Raw genomic sequence first — 9756 nt, forward strand, 5'->3', positions numbered from 1 at the left:
TCTCTATAGTATTCTCCATACTTTGTAGATACATGTAACAATAGGCAAAGGACAATATTCTCTCTGCTATTTTTCACACGTCATACATACATGTAACCATAGGAAAAGGATGATGTGATAATTGAGATAGGACATTAGTGCTTTTAATTTATGAGTAGAAGTCAATTTATAGTACTACTAGATAATAAAATAGTTCATGAAGAGCTTGCAATAAAAACTATAGTTGGAGCAGTTAGATTTGCTTCAGCTGGGAGTTGTTTCTCACTTGGATGCTTTTGTTCACATGGAACAATAGTACCCTTGGGTAGACCTGTGTATAAAGAAATGAATTCATTGTACACATTTGTCACTCTTTTCACAAGATGTTCATCCAAGTGAGTAGCATGTGCATTTAACGCATGAACTAGAACAAGATCACACATTCATTAGTAATAGTTAGATGCACAACACTATAGATGCATGATGCAACCTCACACTCCTCAATTGCTTTATGGGAAAAGATGCCACCAAAAATAAGTGCATGTTGAGTTCCTTGAAATACACAAATTGCTTCATGGTATCCTATTGGTGGCACAAAGTACTCTCATACATAAGCATTTGCCAGTTTCTCAATGACTATTGCTTCTTGTACCAAGTCCATACAATTTGACATGAATCATGAAATGAAATCAGCATAGAAGATTGTTCTTGAAGCATTTTTCAAAAAGTATTCACCTATCAGTGTCCTTAGAGATTTCTTGACACATGAACAATGAAATATGAAGACATGTTGCATTGTAGTTGATTCAATTGGTCCTATAATGGGACAGTCCCACTACGACCTTGGAATACATACTTGCTTATCCATTTTCAATTTGTAAAGTCTGTTATCAAATTTCCAGTTGTCAGATTCTACAATCTTTGAAATGTCTAAAGATAGTTATATTAGTCACTAGTATAATTCTCCTAGTAGAGGAAGTAATTGCTCAAGATTTTGAAAAGCATGCTGCAAGTATTGTCTATAGCACAAGTTTTCATGATTGAAAAGAAAAACCAACAAGATGCTCTTTAGTTTTGTGTTGTTTTTCTATGTTTTATTTATTCTAGCTATAAATTAACATTCAAGATGCAGTATATATTATCATTAACATGAAAATATGGGCTTGTAGGTTTACTTTCAAAAAAACAATAGTTGGCATTGAAATTTACATTATTATTTTTTTAAAGAAATTTGGTGAAAGTTTGTGTTAATAAATAAATCAAATATTTTCTTTCATCAATGAGATATTCTAATGATGGAAAATATAATAAGAAAGTTCTTAAGTGGAAATAACATGTCAAAACCAAGCCCATGTGATCTTCATCACCCTCCCATATGCTTATGCTTCTACTCCCTTCTACAACTTCCATCAACTCATTCAATACCTTGGATAATGTGAGTGTCCCAAGTGACACAGCTTATAATTCCATCACATCATCTTTTTGTACACATATTGGATTATATAGTTATACCCACCTAAATTAGTGAAATTCCTTTAGAAGCCTCTATTATTATGTTCTCCAAGCCCCACACTAACATTGGTGTACATGATACTATGCCGCACCCACCATGTAAATGACTAACTGTAGATCTAATTTTTGTATATTGTAATGCATTTCTAGAAGGCATAAGTTTCACAATTACAAAGCAAGAAAGTTTAAGGCAACGTTAACCTGATAGATTAAATTGTCTATGCAGATTAAATAACAAGCCAATAGGCTACCAATGGTGATGATTAAGGTGAAGATAAGAAATGCAAGATAGATGAGATGTTAGAATGAGACCTTTGTAGATACTTTAAAGTAGGGGAAAATAAGAGAGTTAAAAACAGAGTAAATAGGCCACAAAATTTGAGAACTCAAAATGTGGATCTTGGATAATATGGCAAATCTAAACCACAAATTGCCTCTGTTATGAGGTCTTTATAGGAAAGGTATTCTCTTCCATGCATCTAATATGGACTAATAGATCATAGAACTCAAAAGCATTGTCTTGTTTTCCTTTATTTTAGGTCCCTGGTATTTAATATTTTTACAATTTGTGATCACACATCACATGCTAGAAGATGATTTTGAGGTTGTTAATTGAATTGGTTTATCAACTAGAAAAAGGCTAAGAGGGTATAACGATATCAATAGTAACTTCTAACATTTGAATCACTCTACTCATGGAAGGCTGGTGAGAAGCATTGTATTGAATGGACCACAACCCTAGCATACTCAACATCCTTGCTATTGCTTCATCTTCCTCATCTATTATATCTTCTTCTCTCAGCTTTTTGAATTCTCCCATTTCTACCTATTTGAATGCCCATTTTGGACAATAAATTCTATTTGTCCAATCTTAAAAAAATGTGGGCCTTATTCACATTTTTGGTGAAGCTCATTGGAGTGGATTTTATGGATTCTCCTAAGTAGAATGAACATCAAACCACTAGAGGTGTGAAGAAATAAATACAAACTCTAGAAGGGAAGTTAATATACTCTTTGGGCTCCTTGGGTAGGTGATCTCGTCGCTGCCAATTTTTCCATCTGAGGAGGCTCTTTATTAGGGAGGAGGATCCAATGCAAATATAGCCTTATAATGGCTTCTTTAGCAAGAAGACTAAAGGAACTCAAATCTCAAGCAGGAAACAAGAGGTGTGTGGATTGTTCACAAAAGAATCCCCAATAGGTGTTGGTGTCCTAGGGCATCTTCATGCACTTGGAATGCTTAGGGAAGCATAGGGGCCTAAACATCCACATAAACTTTGTGAGATTGGTGACAATGGATTCATGGTTTTAGATCTAGATCAAGAAGATCAAGGCAGGTAGTAATCAACCCCTCAATTCATTTCTTGCTCAATATGGTATTTCAAAGGAAACTAACATTATTTTTAAGTATAACACTAAATCTATAGGTATGTATACCCTTTTCTTCTATCTCCTCTATTGCTTTTAAGAGACAAGGCCAAATGAATGTGCTATTTTCTTAGCGAAACCACTCAATTAGTGATTTTTGTGATTCAAAATAATCAAATACTAAATTGACCATTTGTAAACACTATATCAATATCATTATTGATAGGGATTTATAGGGAGAAGTCAATTTAGGCCTTGGCAAAAGGGTAGCTATGGAAGGATCCTCCTATAGAGAAAGAAACTATCAGAAAACCTCCATTGGGTCATGTAAAGGACACTCGATCAAGGAGTGGAGGGAATTCTGGATCTTTGTGGCAAGACTTGGGTGGCTGGGATAGTTGGGATGCAGATGATAATTCAAGTTTAGGAGGATGGTGACATGGCCTTTGAAATGGTCAAGAAAATAGGAAATCTGAATCTCTCCCCCAAGCTGAGGTCTTACAACCCTGCTCTATTTGTGTTTTGTAAGAGCACAGAGGTTGACAATGCATATGAGGTGGATGAGTATATGGTGAGCAAGGGTGTCAAGCCAAATGAGGAAGATTTGAGGGCTCTACTGAGGTTAAGTATTGAAGTGGACAAAGAGACTGAAACTAAGATGACATTCCAAGCTTTAGAGGTACTGTAAAAAGCTCATAAAAAAGAGTAGTCTAAAAATTGTCTAATCTTAACATTCAAATATCTCATGAATATGGACACATGAAAATGATCTCTAACTAATAGTTCTAAATAAACTTTGCCAAACTGAATAAAGCTCCTTCATTAGAATAAGGAGATGCACTTAAATAAAAAATCATGGCTATTCCAATATAATGAATGATTGATAATTTTTAGGTGATGAGTACCATCCTTATAAAGATAGTATAACATCAAAGCAAAGTTGTGCTTAAAATGAGGGAAAAAACTAAGAACACCTAAGGGAAGGATCTTAAAAAATATCCTTAATAATTACCCCATACATCAAAACAAAAAAATTATTTATAGAGAAAGGCTCAAAAGTGGATGGGCTTGTATCTTGAAAGACCTCTCATGTTCAGAGGTGAAGTGAGTTATGTCAGATCTGCATCCTATATATATAGTTAAACACCCAGAGACACATTTACACAAACAACATAAAGGCAATACATTTACAAAAACAACACAAAGACAATACATTTACACAAATAAAACTAAGTATAAAAACCCCTAATCACAAACCATACTCAAATTCCCAATATAGTTTTCCACAATAATCAAAAGCCATATATCAAGCACATTATATTGTTTTAAATTTTACCCATGCACAAAATTATTGTGATCTAAAATATACACATAAATCTTGGCAAAAAAACTCAATTCCTTTACAACAAAGTCTATTCTACACAATAGATCATAGATCTAAAATTTTGAAAAATCGATCTAAAATTTTGAAAAAAAATATCAATTCTTTTATGTAAAAACCCCAACAGGTTATAACTTCTTCAAACACCAAAATTTTCTCTAAATTAGTTATTTGACATTTTTTCAAACACTTTGCATGCAATCTCTAATACTAATGTAATATCCTCTTACAATGAACTAATATTCAAGTGTAATTCTTTTGGTATTTTCAATGCAAATACATGAAAACTGGATGCAAAAAAATTGGCATACAATAATGGCTACAGTAATGCCAAAATTTGATTTTGAATTAACACAAAAAAATCATATGCTTATGAAGTAAAATGATAACTACTAATAGTTATAAGAGGAACTTGATAATAGTGATGCCCAAGAATGGAAATGAATCAAAGATAAGTACTTTAGTGTGGCATCATTCTTGCATACTATAGTAGCCAACAATAAATGTATGCTCCAATTTATGCACAAATAGAACTCCTAATTTGAAGCTCTCCTAAATTCCAAATTCAATGGATATTTCACCACCTCAAATGGTTGCAACAATAAAGAGTTGATGTTCTCCAATGGCTGACTGCAATCAAAAACGTTATTTTTTTCTCCCAACTGAATATCAAATGCAATTCACAATAATTAGATGATAAAAAATGAAGCTCTCACCTCTATTTATACTTTTCCTTCACCCTTCTAGAAGGAAATAAAATATTTAATAATTGCATTCTCTAGATGTTTCTCCCTTTCCAATAATTAATGTGCTTTTTAGAAAATTAAAATACTACAAGTTTCCCCCTTCCAAAAATTAATGCACTCACTAGAAGCTTCTCTCTTGCAATATAATAATTAATTGTGATTATAGAAAATTAAATTACTAGAATTTTCCCCCTTCCAATAATTAATGCACTCTCAATTAATTAAATTAATTAAATAAAAATTCCACTTTTTTATTTTAATTTATTTAATGACTTTATAAGAAATTAATTTAATCAATTTCTCCTTATTTATCCACTTAGCCTTTGGAGAATGTCAAGGCTAAGAACTCCACTAAGATGCTAAAAAGATGGGGACATTATAGTCCACCCTCCCTAAAATTGTTTGTCCTCAAGAAACTTCAAGTTTGGATGTTGCAAAATTTCCTCATTCTCCCATGTCACATCCTCTATTGGTAGGTCCTTCCATTTCACTGAATACTCCCTTATAGTGCACTTCCTCAAGTTCCTTTCCCTAAAATTAATGATAGTCTCTGGCACCAATATTAATTTTCCTTCATCATCCAAGGGTGGGAGCACTGTAGATGGAACAATATGATGTCCTCGTGCCTTCTTGAGGCATGACACATGAAAAATGTTGTGCACCTTGCTCTGTGTTAGAAAATCTAAGACATAAGCCACCTCTCCCACTTTCCTAATAATCCTAAATGGACCATAGTGTCATGGCTTAAGTTTCTCGACACCTCTCTTATTGAGAGCAGATTGATAGTAAGGCTGCAACATAAGATACACCATATCTCCAACCTCAAAAGTCTATTCTATCCTCTTCTGGTCTACATACCACTTCTACTAATTTTGTGCCTTGGTTATATTATCCTTGAGAGTATTAATAGTGTCTTGATTCTCTTGTAACAAATCACTTGGACTGGGCACTCTACTATCACTCAAATGTAGATCCATAAAATTGGATCCCTCATACCCATACAGGGCCATAAAAAGTGACATCTAAATAGACATGTGATAAGTGGTATTGTAACAATACTCACAGAGATAAATCCACTTTACCTATGCCTTCTATTGCCCTGCTATATAATTTTTGAGATATCCCTCCACCCATTTATTCACTATGTTTGTCTAAGTAGCTAGTACTTGGAGTGAGCTTTGTCATACACAACCTAAATAACTTGAACTAAAAATGAGTCATAAACCTACTATCTCTGTCACTCACAATGCTTCGAGGTAAGCCATATAGTCTAAATATCTCCTTGAAGAATAACTCTACCACCTGTGTAGTAGTGATTAGAAAGAAGTGTGCAAACTTTGTAAGGTGATCCACAACCACATATATGCAGTCCTTGCCTTGGGCTCTAGGTAGTCCTATGATGAAGTCCATAGATAAATGCTCCCACTTCATCATAGATAAACACTCCCACTTCTTATCAAGAATTGGAAGTGGCTGAAGTAAACTGCCTAGATAGGAGTGTTCCTACTTATTCTATTAGTAGGTGGGACAGTCCCTAATATACTAAAGTACTTCTACTTTGAGCCCTTTCCATGTCAATCACTCTCTAATCTACTGATATGTCTTGTAAAAACTAGGATGTCCTGCCATATTTGAATCATGAAAATATTTTATAACCATCCTCATCATTGTTGAGCTTGGAACCAAATATATTCACACTTCGTAAATAATGAACTTATTCATAAGGGTGTATCTATTGTCCTAAATAGTTCCATCTATGAATCCAATGGTCCACACATCCTTTGCATACTTTTAAAGGATCAAGTGTCTCCAATCCTCTGATATTTTTTTCAATAAGCTCAAATGGGGCCTACGTGATAAAGCATCAAAAACTACATTCTGTGTCCCTTTAAAATATGTAATATAAAAGTCATAGGACTATAACTTGCTCACCCACTTCTGTTGCCTATCATTGAGATCTCACTATCCTAAAAAGTGTTTTAGGCTATTATGGTTGGTTTTGATACAAAATTTTCTACCTACCAAATATTGCCTAAATTTAGCTAAAGCATACATAATAGATAACATCTCCTTATCATATATGCTGAAGCTCTACTCTGGTCCTCTTAATTTCTTACTCTCATAAGCAATATGGTGCTTCTCCTGAATAAGCACTCCTCCAATGTTGACTCTAGAAGCATCACAGCATAGCTCAAAAGGTTTTTTGAAATCTAGTGATGCTAACCCTAGATAGGAAGTCATCAACTCCTTAAATTTCTTAAAACACTCTTGTGCCTCAAGAGTCCACAAGAAAGCTCCCTTTCTCATCAAATCTATCAAGGATTCTAAATATGTGAAATATCCATCCACAAACCTCCTATAGAAACCACATAATCCAAGGAAGCCCCTCAACTATGTAAGGTTCACCGGTGAAGGCCACTCTACAATGGCACAAATCTTTTCAAGATCCATGCATACACCTTCTACACTGATGATGTGACCCAAATACAACAACAATGTCATACCCAAATCACATTTCAACTCCTTTGCATACAAGGACTCTTTGCCCAATATATCCAACATCATACTAAGGTGGACCAAGTGCTCCTCCCAAGATCTACTATACACCAATATATCATCAAAGAAGACAAGTACAAATTTCCTTAACTGAGAATGGAAAACCCTACTCATTGTTGCTTGAAAAGTAGAAAGTGCATTAGTTATCCCAAATGGCATGACTACAAACTCAAAATGGCCACAATGACATTTAAATGCTGTCTTCTTGATGTCCTACTCTCTAACTCTAATCTAGTGATGACCTAATCTCAAATCTATTTTTGAGAAGAAGAAAGCTCTGTGAAGCTCATCTATTAACTCATCAATCCTAGGAATGGGGTACCTATTTTTAATTGTCTTCCTATTAAGCACACAGTAATCAATGGACATCCTTAATGCCCCATCCTTCTTCTTCACCAACACCATGAGTGAAGTGAAAGGAGACTTACTTGGTCTAATGTGGCCCATAGCAAGTAACTCCTTTATGGTTTTTTCAATTTCATCCTTCAAAATTTTCAAATTCTTGTAAGGTGTAATCATGATGGGCTTTGCCCCCTCCTCTAACTCAGTGATGTGCTCAATACCCCTGTCTGGTGGTCTACCTAGTGGAATGTCATTGAACACCTTAGAGTGTTTAACTCTAAGCTTTTGAATATTAGGAGGATATTCAGTCTTCTATTGTCCCTCTTGTGATGGCATTAATATGCACTCTGCTACCCACTCTACTCGATCATGTTGAATTAATCTAGCCATCCTCTAGAAAGAGACTATTTTGAAATCATTGTTCCTGATTGCCTTAGGAATGTTGACATATTAGTCAAGTTTTTTATTAGTGACACACAATTATTTGGATTGTGTATAGCTATCAAGCCTATTGAACAACTTATAGTGTTTTCCATGTTATTTAGTAGCCATCGAGCTCTATAGTTGCTACCGAGTCCTTTGGGCAAATTCTAGTGGTTACAGAGTAGATTCAATCAGTGTGAAGTCCAGTAGTTCAAACTATGCATTTTAGTATATGGTGAGTTTATCAGTGGCTACCAAGCATTGCAATGTCTACTGAGTTCATAGTTCATGTGATGCGAAGCCAGTGTTAACCAAGCTACTTTATGCTAACCAAGTGATTTAGTGTTTTTCAAGTTGCATAATATCTACCAAGTCATCAATGAAAACAGAGTTCAAGACTACTTGAAAGTGATTAGTATGGACCAATCTTCTACGTCTACTAAGTGCATGATGATTTTGAGCATTAATAGTGGATGCTGAGTATCAGAACCTCACCGAGTTAGTCTTTAGAACCTAAGTATCTTTATCTAAGCCAACTTTTTAATATTTGTGTTAACTTGTATCATGGCTGACTTTTTAATTATGTAATTTGGATTGATATATAAATATATATATATATATATATACATATGTATATATATATATATATCTATATATACATGTATATATATGTACATAAATATATATGTACGTATATATACATATCTATACACATATATATATACATATCTATATATATCTACATATATATATACATATGTATATATATATCTACATATATACATATGTATATATATATATCTATATATATGTATATATATGTACATACATGTATATACATGTATATATATGTACATACATGTGTGTGTGTATATATATATATATATATTTTCAAGTTACGAATGCAACAAATAAAGAGTGAATTGTAAAGGCCATAAAAAAAAAGGAGCAGCAGAGACATATCTATCATAGAAAGATGATTAGTACACAGAGGAATCTCTATCAGCAAACCTAGTTGCAAATAATATATCTACAACTACTTCATCCTAATAGGTGAACTAGTCAAAATCTTTTAACAAGGTAGATCTAACAGTCTTTCATAAATCTCTTTACTGAGTGCATGCTTCATTGTATGTTTGTAAATTCTCTCACATGTTGGACCTAGTAGTCCTAATTGCTCCTAATAGGGAAAATCATTAGAAGTGATCAATGTAAGCCTTAATAGGCCAACTTTATGGTGCAATACTAAAGTTTGTGGGTATCATTCCCACTCTAGTTTTACTTTCTATTTGGAAGGTCTCTAGGTCACCAAATCTTTGTGTCAATGTGTTATGGATGCTTTCATGTTTTCAATTTCTTATGAATACAATTAGATTAGATGTGATTAATTATGTGCTAATTAGATTATTGGATTAAGAATTGAAATTGTTAAAGTTTTAGATGTTACTG

This window comes from Cupressus sempervirens, chromosome 3 (assembly GCF_028749045.1).
Source record: "Cupressus sempervirens isolate cs-2001-9-10 chromosome 3, ASM2874904v1, whole genome shotgun sequence".
Lineage (NCBI taxonomy): Eukaryota > Viridiplantae > Streptophyta > Pinopsida > Cupressales > Cupressaceae > Cupressus > Cupressus sempervirens.